The sequence below is a fragment of the Passer domesticus genome, chromosome 2 (genome assembly GCF_036417665.1).
Source record: "Passer domesticus isolate bPasDom1 chromosome 2, bPasDom1.hap1, whole genome shotgun sequence".
In the NCBI taxonomy this organism is placed as follows: Eukaryota; Metazoa; Chordata; class Aves; order Passeriformes; family Passeridae; genus Passer; species Passer domesticus.
This window is the reverse complement of record NC_087475.1, coordinates 85,269,005-85,282,940: the sequence shown is the minus strand read 5'-3', so window position 1 is coordinate 85,282,940 and position 13,936 is coordinate 85,269,005. Positions and strand designations below refer to the sequence as shown.

General features: G+C 39.3%; 1 protein-coding gene across 3 annotated transcripts in view; it reads right to left on the bottom strand.

Moving 5' to 3' along the window:
* TENM4 (teneurin transmembrane protein 4) overlaps positions 1 to 13,936 on the bottom strand; it is a 1,559,611-nt gene that overhangs the window by 1,141,358 nt on the left and 404,317 nt on the right. The gene's annotated exons all lie outside the window — the stretch shown is intronic.

Here is a 13,936-nt window from a genome sequence, read left to right as displayed (position 1 = left end):
GCATCAAATATCATTATGAAATTATTTATTTCTTATTAAATATTGGGGAAAAAATTAGTTACAGTGCATAGCCAGTATTCATAAAAGCAGAAAAAAAAATCATACCATACAGGTTAATTTTAGGCTGACTGACAATATCTTTCCCACTGATAGGCAGAAGAAAATCTCCTGGTGGTTTTCAGAGCTTTGGGGTGGAAGAACCAATGCATTTGGTGATGGAAATCATTCCTCAAAGTCCTTACACTAAGAAATTCAGGAGTCAACCCCAACCGGCACCTCACCCTAGGATGCAACATTAGAGCTGCTTTTATCTCTAAACCATACCAGTAGATCTGTAGCTTCTCAACATCTATAGAAGATACATGCTGATAAGCCCCTGCAGCAGCCTTTGTGGCACCAGTGCTGCCCAGGCCTGCGTAATCTGCTCCTTGAACAGAGCTCAATCAGTGCTTTTGCAAGAGGGTGGCTTCAGAAACACGCACCTAACACCGCACTCCTGTTTTGTGTTGCCCCTGGTTTAACTCTGAAAATTATAAATCAGCTGAAGAGGTACAAATGAAGGCAGATTAACCTTTGAAACTGATGCTAGGGGCTGCTGATTACTTTATAAAAGTCAATGAATCCCCATCAGGATCTGCATCACACACACACACACACACACACACACACACAAACACACACACCTTTTTAATATCAATATATTGAATATGCAGACATTTTATATGCCTGCACCATCACAATAATTTTCTACATTTTCTAATTTTGAAGGTATTTTTTAAAATATAGTTTTCTTATTTCTATCATTTCAATTTATTGGTGGAGGGGGATTGAGAGAGAACATATTTTCTTTTCCTTGGAGCATAAATATGCTGTTGGTAATCATATGGATAATATACTTTGCACTAATATTATAATATACCTGAACCCTTTTTTTTTTCTGCTCCTGTGAGGTCTGCAAAACATCAGTATTTATGTTTTACCCTTCTTAGTGACATCTGTGTCAAATGACTTCCTCTAGCTTAAAAGGAATGACACTGAAGTGCTATTAGCCCTTGTTCTAAATTGCTGCTGACTTTCCTTTTCAATCAGCCTTTTCTCTTAAAGAGCTGCTGATTAAGCCTGAATGAAGACTTTGACAGCTATTCTATTTAAAAACAATTCTATTTATATACCATATGATTATATTTATGGATACATGTGACAAAACCTGGTTTCTTATGATTAGTGAATCTTGTATGAGAGCAGGACTTTGCTACTGCTATATTTTCCTTTCAGAAAAATATCATCTACCAAATACAACTCTATCTCTCTCCAAAAACATAATTATTTCAAATGCCACTCTAAAAGAGAATGAAACATGGACAGAGGGCCCCACAGTGAAAACTACCAGTGGGGGTGCAAGTAGAAAATGAGTGGCAGTAGGCAAAAACAAAGGACAAAATAAAGTGTTTTAAGATCTTGCAGTTAATCTGTAGCCAAAATCTGGCTGGTAATATGAAAGAAGGCAAGATAGTAGAGCTTGTTAGCTGTTTCTCCATTTCTTTTTGAAACCGTAATTTGAGTTTTTACTTTGCCTGGGATTTGGTCCACAAAATTTTTATGGTAACCCTGAGGACCATCATACTAGATTTTAAACTCTGGCTCAAACATTAAATTCTTATCCCTTTGTTTGGCAACAATAGTCCCCGCAACAGCACATGGAGGAAGTTAAAGGCCAAAAAATTTGGATTTCCAACAATGAGTTCAACTAAATCAGATAATTGGAAAGGTTTAAGCATTGCATATTGCTTCCCTTATACTAGATTTGAGAGCCCCTATGAGACTGCCACTCACAATTGCAAACCTCTTTCAGCTTAAATTCAATTTATTTTTAAGTACAATGAGTTCCTTCCATTCCCTTTACAATTGTGACAAAGGAGCAATCATGAAGTGGAGTTCAAGGCATTTACCAAAGAGCTTAGAAATATGGTTCACGTGTATTATGGGCCTGCAGAAATAAGAAAATATGTATTTTTACTGCACCAGGGCAATATCCTAATCATTATTAATGGTCACCTGATCATCCTTACTCTGATCTAAATCCATTAAAATGGATTTAAAACTGGAGCCTAAACTTTATAGAAATCAAGAGCAGACTTAAGCTGAGCTAGACAACTGAAGGAAGGGCTGTGGTTGTTGTGTGCCTGGACTTCGGTAAAGCCTTTGACACCATTTTCTACATCATTCTGCTGCACAAACGGGCTGCTCAGTGACAAAGAAACTGAACAGCTGCACTCTTTGCTGGGTAAAAACTGCACAGGCCCAGAGAGTGGTGGTGAATAGAGTTACAGCCAGTTGGTGTGTGAACTTGGCAGTGCTGGGTTCATTATGAGATTCAATCCTCTTAAGGACTTTTTCCAACCTAAATGGATCTTTGATTCTACAGTTCATAATTTACAGTCAAGGTTATGCTAAATGTTTGGTGCTGTCTTTCTCTGGGTGTAGGCCTGAGTTCATGAACATTATTATAGAGCTTATTTTCTATTATGCTATTTCTAAAATGAAAAATTGATTTAGGTGCTCTCTGTGCTCCTTCCAGATTAATAGGATTTCATAGGATTGTTTAATTTATTTATTTTCCCAGGAAAATATTTTCTCACATGGATTATAACAATCATAAATAGCACCAGGATAACATATGGGCAACTGAATCCCTTAAGACTCAAACACTCACCTAAGGAAAATATGGAAGTCTGGTCCTTAAATAAGGTGGTTCCTAGTATTTGGCAAGTTATGTATATCACTATGTAGGGTAAATACTTACCAAAATTATGCAGAAATAGATATAAATTTATAGCATGCATAAATTTCTTTCTGGGGATATGCCTTTCTGTCCTATAGTAAAGAGTCTTCAATATATTAAAAAATAAAAGAAAAATAATCCCCAAAAGCAGAAATATTCAAAATACAGATTTTGAAGCTAAAATATATTCAAATGATGGATAAATCTGAGTAATGTAAAACTGATTATAATTAAAAAGGAAAATAACTTAGTCAGAGGCAGTGCCTTCTTGGTCCCTTGAGTCTTGAGATCGATTTTAGATCAAGTTAGATCCCTTTCTCATGGATATGACTATCAAGAACTTGCAGACTAAAATCTGTGAAGTAGGTGGACAGACTGTTTTGATTCAATTCCTTAAATTCAAAGCCAGAATTTCAACCTTTCTGAACTCAGTGGAAGAAGACTGTTTGATTGTTTAACTCCAGCCAGCCTTAAGTCTGTATATTATGAAGACTCCTCTGTCTGCATAGCACTCTACTGATTAGAAAATGTTAATTACAGTATAATTAGGGAAAGACAGTAGAGAAGGAAATATGGGTGCAAGGCAGTAGAAGTTATCACAATTCATAAAATGAAACCAGCAACTATTAAGTGCTTTTCACTACAATATTTAGTGCTGTTAAAATATTTTGAGCTTCACATAAAACCAAAATCTGAGAATGTAAGTTAGTAAGAAATTATATTCATACTTTCATGTAATGGAACAGAAAGGTCCTCTTCATATGTGATACTATGAAAAAACCTGCATAATTATTGAGGGAAAATGGATTAATTTAGTGATATAAAATAGAATGTGATTTGATTTTACAACTGAAAGATTCAAAAACCCTTTGGATATTACTAAGTAGTATTTAAAGAGTATTTTAACAGGTTTTTGTTTCTGAGAAACATATAAAATAAGGTTTTTGTTGTGATGTTTCTTGGCATTTTGAAGGTCAGGAATATTTATTATAAAAACAGAACTTTCTACAGAAGCATGTGGTGATGGGAACATTAATAAGATGCAAAATTTGCTTGGATTGAATCTTTTTCTAGTAAGATTTGACTTCAACACATGAAGGACTTACCATGTTTAAAACCATAAAGTTTGCTGAGATCATAGACAGAAGAACACAGGGAGATACAAAAAAACCAAAATAAATATTAAGTCATAACCAGTTGGAATTCATCATTTTACTCCTAGAAAATTTCCATCAGCACCTACATTTTGTTAACATGTATGGGAAATGAGCAATTTCATGGGAATAATTCTGATTGATTTTGTTAACCATGAAAAATTTAACCAAAAAATGTACACAATGAAAATTTTAAAACAGAATGAATAGCATCCTGCAAAAAAACCCTTATTTTTCTGTAGTGCTTTGTACAGTAATAAAATATTTTATGCCTTTTTTTTACAATTTGTTGAAAGAGCAGAAAAACAATTAAAAGCATTTTTAACTATTTTTCATAGATTGCCTATTAGAAAATTTCAGGGAGTCATAAAACCAAGGATTATTTGAATTATTTTCATTATTTACATTTTTCTCAATAAATTGGGGAAAAAGTAACATTTAATTTTTATAACGTCTTATATCCACATATTTTTGCTTTATATTTGTTGGTCAAAGTTCTGTAAACTTGTATAAAATCACCCTCAATTCAGCCACTGTCTGCATAGAGAAAGAATACTTATTACTTCAAATTTCTTACAATGACTATTATTTGGACTAGACAAAATTATAGATGGAGCCACATGGAGGTGTGGAACCTGGGTAAGGACAAAATATGCCCAAGCTCCTTTTCCTGTGACTCTTGTGAGAATGGCCAAACTTCTTCCCAAGAAAATACCCACACAGACAAATGACAATATATTTTCCCTAGTTCTAGTGAGAGAGAGGATTTGGAATCTCCAGGTGTAGGGAACTGTCCAGCAACTGTCAGTCTTGATTGCCCTGGATGTGTCAGTTCTCTGGCACACATTATTTTGGGTTATTTGGAAGTCCCCAGCGTTACCACAGCCGTTCCAGAGCAAACACTGACCAGTGCAATAAGGGAGGTGCACTTGAATTATTGCATCGGACATGGCTGAGCAGCCCCCAGTCCGTCACCTCAGTCTTAATGAGAGAACACAGCTAAAGTGGTTCTGTGTTGATGATGTTCCTGTTTTTGTAATTTTTTCCTGCTACTTAGAGCCATTTTGCCTCTTGTACATGGCCTGGCCAGTGAGCCAGATGGTCATAATATCTGATAAATGTTTTGAGTGAATGGAGTGGATACTGCTGTGCATTGACAACTGAGCATCTGATGTCAGAAGTAATCTGTTTATGCAGAATTACTAAGAGAGGAGGAAGTATAATTGAAGGACACAGAGAAACAGAGGGGGGGTTTCTACAAGAATGATAATGAGAATGATTAGGAGATGAAATAAAACCCTCCTCCATGAATAGAGATTGCAAAGAATGGTGTGATTTCCTCGAGAAATTAAACAAGCAAGAGGGGACATAATAAAGTGTTAAAAAACAAATGTTGTGTGGCAGGAGGAATAGGGACTAATATTCCTCCTGGCATAAAAGAGGCCTTCAATCAAACAAGAAGGGACAATTGCTGATTATTTCTAGACAATGGATAATTAGGCTGTGCAATACACAGCTGCATGATACAAAGGAAAGACTGGACAGTTATATGACTAGCAACACTACTGACTTAATGATTCAAGTTTTGGGTAGGGACATAAAACCCCATAATTTAAACCAGTGTCATTCAGCTATTAATAGCAAGTCTTCTGGAATTAAGCAGGCTCTTTTTTCTTTTCCTGCACTTTGTTTGTTTTTTGTTTTGGTGTTTTTGGGTTTTTTTTTTGTTTTTTTTAAATTTTGTAGCTACTTCTCTGCAGCTACTGTTGAAGAAATGTAGAAGATGAGATGAACCATGAGTTTCATACCTTATGAATTTCACTAAACTCTCATGAAAACTTACAGCATATTTCACCACAGTAGGTGACAGACTTCTAATTTTGGGTACTGTACATTGCAAATATATTGCCCTGTGAACAAGATGTAAAATTATCTCATTCTGGTAGAACTATGCAGAACCTAATAATCTCCTGTTAAGTCTCACTCTCAAACTTTCAGCTGCTCATGTAGCATAGAGATACGAATATCTTCAGAAGCAGCACTTTCTGTCATAAATTTTATAACTAATGGGGAGTGCAGGTGTTAGAGATACAGAAACCAAGCCTTAAAAATTTCCACAGCCATCCTCTTTCAGCTTAATGGGCTGACACTTGTACATCGCTCAGCTGGCTGGCAGTAAATCTGTCCTGATCTGACCTCCAGGCCATGCAGCTCTGATTTGCTGTGTAGTGTTCAGAAAAAGACAACTTCAGTTCTGCACGTTGAGAAGAAGACGCGTTGCATGAAGACTTAACGTGGGCAAACTCAGCCCAGTCTTAATGAACTCTCCTGATTTTTCTTGTTGCTGATATTTCCATGGTCCAGCAGTTCCAGGAACAGTGGTTCACATACAAGTTCATTTCAAAGTGTAGCTCTTCCCAAATAATTCTTTTTCTGTAACTCTTCTTGTTTAATAGAAATTTATGAGTTAGAAAGCATCCAGGAGATGCAGAACTGAAGTTGTGCCTTTTTAGGGCTAAACATTACCATTCACAATCAATGCATTTGTTACACAACTGTCATGATACCACTGCTTGGCCCAAAGCAACAGTGAAATCCAGATCCCAGACGATTGGTAGGACCTTTGGATAGTGAAACAGTCAGTAAACTGGCTTGCATCTACATCATGCTGACTTTAACTCTGTAGGACTCCACTGAGTATCAGTCCTGTAGAGTTAATCAGCTGGCAAGTTTTCACAGTGCTCTTGTCCTTGAGTAATCTGAAATGCTGTTCTTTGGCCCTATTCCTGAAAGTAGCATTGCCATGGAATCACAGAATGGAAGTGGAAGGCACCCACAAGGATCATTGAGTCCAGCTCCTGGCCCTGCACAGGACCCCCCAAGAGCCACACCATGTGTCTGACAGCATTGTATAAATGCTTCTTGAACTCTGTCAGGCTTCCTGCTGTGAGCACTTCCCTGGGGAGCCTGTTGCATTGCCCAGCGATTCTCTGGGTGAAGAACCTTTTCTGAATATCCAGCCTAAACTTCCCCTGACACAACTTTGGACAATTCCCTTGTGTCCTGTTACTGGTCACCACAGATATCTGTGCCTGCCCTTCCTTCTCCCGTCATGAGGCAGTTGCAGACTGTGATGAGGTCTCCCCTCAGTCTCCTCTTCTCCAGGCTGAACAGACCAATGACCTTGGCCACTTCTTATAAGGCTTCACCTCTAGACCCTTCATCCTCTTCATAGCTCTCCTTTGGATGCTCTCTAATAGCTTTATATCTTTCTTATATTGTAGTGCCCAAAACTGCCCCCAGCCTTCAAGGCGAGGCTGCCCCAGTGGAGCAGGACAATCCCCTCCCTTGCCCAGCTGGCCATGCTGTGCCTGATGCCCCCAGGGCACGGTTGCCCCTCATGGCTGCCAGGGCACTGCTGACTCACATTCAACTTTCTGCCCACAGGACCCCCAGGTCCCGTGGCACTGCTCTCCAGAATCTCATTCCCCACACTGTCTGAAAGTCCAGGGTTGCCCCATCCCAGGTGCAGTATCTGGCAGTTGTCTTTGTTAAACTTCATACAAATGGTGATTACCCAGCCTTCTAATTTTTAAGGATAAGCTACAGGAATGACAGATGTTATGCCAGAGGGGAATGAGAATTTTATTCCTGGTGTAGAGAACTTGCTGTGTGGAAGTTGTGGCTTCACTGAGGATGTTTTGGTTCTGGCAAGAAACCACAGGGGTGTGAGATGGAGGAGTTTCAGCAAATAGTGCTGACAGAAAGCAACAGCTCTATTTCAGCACATGGGGGTGGATTAAGTGGGGAGATCATTATCACCTCAAGGGACATAGCACAGTGGCTGAAGCAGAGTTTATTTGGTTTTTAATACAGGTCATATTTTTAATCTTTCCTCATCAAAAGAGAGCTCATTGGAAAGTGTCAGAAAGCTCAAGCTTCTTAACATCCATTACATTCTCTTTACATCTGCTCATGTTAATAATTTAGGTAGGCTGCTTAGGGAGGTTGTGGAGTATTGGAGTATAAGGGGCAATGGAAATATTCAAAAGTCTGGTCGTGGTCTTGGGCAATCAGCTTTGGGTGGCTCTGCCTGTGAGCACAGTGACAGGATGGGTTGGGCAAAACAACTTTCAGTGTTCCCTTCTAATTTCAACAATTCTGAATTCTATTAAAGCAATGATAAGGCAGCTACTTATAATAGTTTACCTAAAATTGGCAATTTTAAGTGTGGAAAAATATCACCACTTACAATCTATGTTATGATATCCCCAGGGTTAAAATGCAATATCAGAGTGTCAAGACCCCTCAGTTTTGCAACAGTAAGGCCAGACTAGTGAGTCAGACCATTGCCTCTGACACTCTGGTGACTATAACAGCAGGGGAGAGCCATGTCCTACAGCCCCTTCCACATCAGCTGATTGTGCAGGAGATACCATTCAGTTGTACATACTCCAAAATGAAGGTGACATTTTCCCTAGATTGAGGCAGAAAACACTTCTCAGTGGCTGGGAACATGTGCTTTCCACTGTTGACTTCTTTTCAGAGAGAAAAAAGGGAAGAAGAAATGCTAGTAAGCTGTGCAGCCCTGAACAACTCACAACTAAGTGCAAGTAAATTTCATACAATGGAACAAAAATTTACTCTGAATCATGAGGCAGTAATGTCACACCAAAATGGTATTTTCTCCAGCTTCAGATACTAGGAAGCTACCAGCATGCACAGTTACCTAGCACCTGGCTGGTAACACTAGAGACACTGCTTTTTTACAATGGCAACTTCAAAATTTTACTTTTCAACTAGTAATTAATCCTTCAAAATCAGAAAGTATGTACAGAAGTTTTAATGATTTCAATTGCTTAAATTGCCACATTTTCATTTACCTATGCAAACACAAAAAAAATTCTGACATCTCTTAGAAACACATCCTGTCTATTATGCAAAATCATTCTTTTGTAGTAAAAAATATTTCCAACAAAGTTATCATTTAAATGCAATCATCTGGGCCAAATTTGTTTTGAAAGGATGAAATGCAAAGATAATTTGACACAGGATTGCAAAATATCACTGTGCTGCTAGGTTGTTTTGCAAAGCTACAAAGAATACAGTGTAATATGGTGTTCAGGGCTGGGAATGGGGCAGCCTCAATTCACTCTTTCTATGTCTTTTGATCTATATCAATCATAAATAAGAGGCTTGATTTTCCCATGTCTGCCTAGATAACTTCCATCAAGGTTCAAATAAGTAAATAGTTCAATAAGTCACAGGATCTTCCTTCCATGGAAAAAAAAAAATAGCTATTATGACAAGCAACTCAAATAGAAAATAACTAGCTAACTAGCTTTATTACAGCTTTTCTTTGGGATATGTATTATAAATGCATCAATTTTGTATTGACAATTGTTTCTTATCATGTTTATACCATTAAAGAGCGTTCAGAGCCCAAGCATGTCTCTGAATCCTGGGATAAAAATGCTTTTTCAGGTATGCATGAGTAGTACTCTAGGCTGTCTTAAAGCATACCTGCCTCAGAAAGATCAATGCCACAAAGAAAGGTAGTAGTGATCCTTTTTTCATGGAATGTCCAGATGTCACTGAAGATGGGATTTCAAGGATCACAGAATCACAGAATGGCTGAGTTTAGGTTGTCTAACATTATGAAATGTCTTGAAAAGTCACGATTATCTGTGAACATATCAGGTCTGATCAGGCTCTATTCATCCCTGGTTCTGAATACAAGACGTTTTTTGTCTATACTCTTTTTCATAGAGTTCATTTTTTTCCCCAGAAATACATTCTTTTCACAAAAACATGACAAAAAAGACATATTTACAAAAAGTATAAGCACACATATGAAATATCTGGGCTACAAAGTCCTTTTGTGATAGGGAACTTGGGGCTGGGCAGCTACAATACTTGGATTGTGAGTTTCAGTCAAAACATAGGCATTAGGTCAGGACAGATTTTTTTATCAGAGCTGAAGCAGTAATATGATGGTTATGAGAGACCATGGAAGTCCTTTGACTGTGAAAGGAGAAAGTCTCCTTGGACATAGGGAAGGAGGCTGGATTTTGTCCTATTGGACCTAATCAACCATCACTACCTCCCTTTATTCAGCCTCACAGTGAGCTCTGTCATCAACTAAGACAGGATTTATCAATCTTCCATTCACCCAACCATAGCCCCTGCTAACCCCACTGTACGTGAAGGAGTGAAAACCTAGCAAACCTCTCCTTCTGTCCCCCTCTAACCCACAAAACTCTCTATTGCAGTCATGAGCTACCTTTCTCTGTCATCCACTGTTCAGCTGATGAGATATCCCGAGAGGCACTGGAGCAGGAAATGCAACCCAGCCGCATGTAACAAAGTCAAAAAGGGCACAAGCAGCAGGGGAATACATGTTCTGCACAACCAAACTTGCCCAAAAGACTTTATGGATTGAGCCCCTTTTAAAGTCAAGGGAAAGTTAAAGAGATATCTAGATAGATAGACAGACATCCTATTGCTTTTTATACCTTCAGTGCCACCTTCCATCCCACCAAGCCTGCTTCTTTCTCCTCAGTGGAAACCTGGACATCATTTTCCTCTGCATTGAATCCAAAGATGACATAGGTATTAGCTGGCAACATTTGAGAACTCTGATGAGTACTGTTCATGAAGTTGCTGCAAAAACTGGTCCTTGCTGCTCCTGTTAGGAGGAATAAAATCCCTCTCTAATCTCGCAGAGGTATTGCAGGGCACAGCCAGCATCCTCTACTCAGAGGGCATTTATGACAGAGGTGACTAAGCACCTGCTGCAGTGAGCTTATCAGTGACAGGTTTCCATATGGCATCCAAAACAATGTGTATGCACTCCTTTGTTGATCAGGTATGATAGCATTAGCCAGCAGCACAATAAAAATCCTTTCTGGCAATACAAACAGATACCCAAATGCCATAAAGGCTCTTTCCTGACATGGAAATAAGCAGTAGCTTCAGGCTGGAGATAAGAGGAATCAGACATTGCATTTTCTCCTCCAAAATTTCCCCAGATATCTCTAAGTCTGCCTAAGCTTTTCACCAAGGTGTGCTGGTTTCGGCTGAGGTAATTTTCTTTACATTGGATGGTATGGGGCTGTGTTTGTGCTGAACACAAGGTTGATATTGCAGAGATGTTTTTGTTATTGATGGACAAGGCTTACACAGAGCCAAGGCCTTTTCTGCTTTTCATACTGACTTGCTGATGAGGGGACTGGGAGTGCATTGAGAAGAGACACAGCCAGGACAGATGACCCCAAATGACCAAAGGGATATTCCAGACCATATGGCAGCACATTCAGTGTATAAAGTGGAGGGGAGAAGGAAGAAGGTGGGGATGTTTGTAACGATGGCGCTTGTCTTCTCAAGTAATTATTATGTCTGATGGGGCCCCGCTCTCTTAGAGATGTCTGAACACCTGTCCAACCATGGGAAGCAGTGAATCATTTTCTTGTTTAGCTTTGTTTTTGTGTGTGGCTTTTGCTTTCCCTACTAACCTGTCTTTATGCCAACCCTCAAGTTTTCCAGCTTATGCTTGATTCTCTCCTGGATCCTGCTGGTGCGGCAATGAGTGCCTGCCTGTGTGGGGTTAAACTAGGACACAAGGCTTGTACTGAAATGAAGTCATAACTACACTGGATTGTAGGGAAGACCATGCCAAGCAGTGTTCATAGACTTCAGGAATGGACACAAAGCAAGGGCTAGATGGCTGTGTATAAGAGGAAGGGGGATGTTAGCTATCAAAGGGGTAAAGTTTGGAGGATGGCTAAGGAGACCTCAACCATCCTAAACACAGCCAACGTGTACCACAGCTCAAACTAGCTAATCATTGACCAGTAGGAGTCAGAGAGAGCAGCTTGTGAATAAGGGAAAATCATGCCCTTTAGATCAAGTATAGTCTTCCAAAAATTTTCTCAGCTATTGCAAAGTGTGGGGACAGCTTATAGCAGGGGACCTCAACTCTGCCTCTGTGCACCTTCAAGTTCTGCTCTGAGGACACAACAATTCCACTAATCTGAGTTCTCCTACATTCGTAAATTTTCTCTGAGACAGAGCAGTGCTATTAAAAAGGGGGAAGAATATGAGCTACAATTCTGGGAACACTGGTAACAGGTCATCAAGACCTGCCTCTAAGCCATATTCTGCAGACATACTAATTAATACTCCCTGCTACACCTGCCTGGGTCCAATGACCCCACCATGAGCTGGGCAGGAGAGGGAAATTGTGTGACAATGCCACTGTATTGCTGATGAAGCAGGAACAACAGGACAGGCAGGACACAGAACAAAAACAGCTTTTGATGTCACCCAAGAGAAGAAATTAAGCTTGGTTCCAACTTCTAAAGAGGCTGACACCATGAAAAACAAAACAAAACAAAACTCTACCACCCAAACTCCTGTCACCACTTCCTGTAAAACAGATGAAAAGGCAGCATGGTACTTCTGAGGAAGATCTGCTGAAAGGTCTCTTGTTCTCAGAGAACATATTCAGGGACATAGTTATAGTCTGAGCAGCTTCAGGCTACATGTTTATAGGGGATATTTTGCCTGCAGAGCAGGCTAGAGGTAATCTAGGGTAAAATACTTCAAATGTCTGAAGAACATACAGTTGTTGGCACCACATTCTTTAGTGTATTTTATCTACTTTTGTTGTGCTAATGAAAACAAAGCCTGGCAAATGGTCTAGGACCCTGGACATCAGTCAATGCATTTTGATTATCTCTCAGGCTTAGCTTCAGAGGAAACAAACAGTTCCCTCTGAAGACAGAGTAAGAAGTGTTTCACATGGTCCTCTTTCCCTCTCACACTCCTAGGGAATGTTCCATGGTTCTTTCTCCTCTCAACTGTCCTATTCACCTGCTGCCAATTCAAAGCATACAATATGTGCATTTGGCTTTTGCCAAGTCTGGCACTTCTAGCAAGTTATAAAAGAGGTCTTAACCTTTTTGGAGTGCATATTGAGTTGAAAAAAGTATAAAAATATGCCCTCTGAATGCACTTCCTAGGACCTGAAGGAGATTCAGGGTGTTCTATTGTGTGAGTGCACAGTTCATGCTCCACAAGGAGCAGTGTGGGTGGAGTTTGCAGTTCTGTACCATGAATAGCTCAGTTGCAGATCCCTTTATCATTGCCAATGTTTTCTATCTTGTACTTATTGTCTGCCACTTCCTACTAAAATTGCAGCAACATCAAGCAAAGCCTGCATATCCACACACACACAAAAATTCTAAATAGCTGAGATTCAGGAAATGGCTGCAGTGATTTTATTCTAAGATGTCAAAAATTTCCCTTATTTTCCAGTTTTGGGAGGAGGGAAAATTTTCATGTTAGCTGGCACAACTAACATTTCAGCAACTCTGCAATCCAAGGTTCCACAAATTTTAATTTGTGATTATTATAAAAATTCACATTGTCTAGGAAGGCCCTCCACAAAAGTGTGATGTCAATATGCATTTTATATAAGGTAGATATTATATATTTTTAATGTTTACTGCCCATGTTCAACTTATCAATATGATTCCTTCATTGAGTCCATTCATGTTTAACCAACTATGTGCAGGAAATCAAAACCAACACAGTGAAATCTATAGTCTGGCAGGGAACTCTCTGCTAATAATTTTCCAGGAGCCTGTGCTTTTTATCCACATTCATGCTCACTCAAAGGGCAAGGAAAAAAACAGGCAAATGTCTTGAGGAAAAAAAAAGTGTAATTCGCGTGCCAACATCTCTCCTAATAAGTACGGAGCAATTTTACACAGAAGCTGAGCACTGTAATGATTGTCCAATAAAACCAAATTGCTGTATAAAGTGCACAAGCAGTCATTTGAAGAGGCTCTGAGTGGAGGGATACTGGCCAAGAGCAAGTCACAGGGGAAACAAAACACCCAATGATACTTCAGTGAAGTGTTTGCATGGGGTTGGACTGTCAAGTTTGTGCTCTTTTGTGCACTGAAAGATCTGCCATTTTGTTGAACTTGCTGCA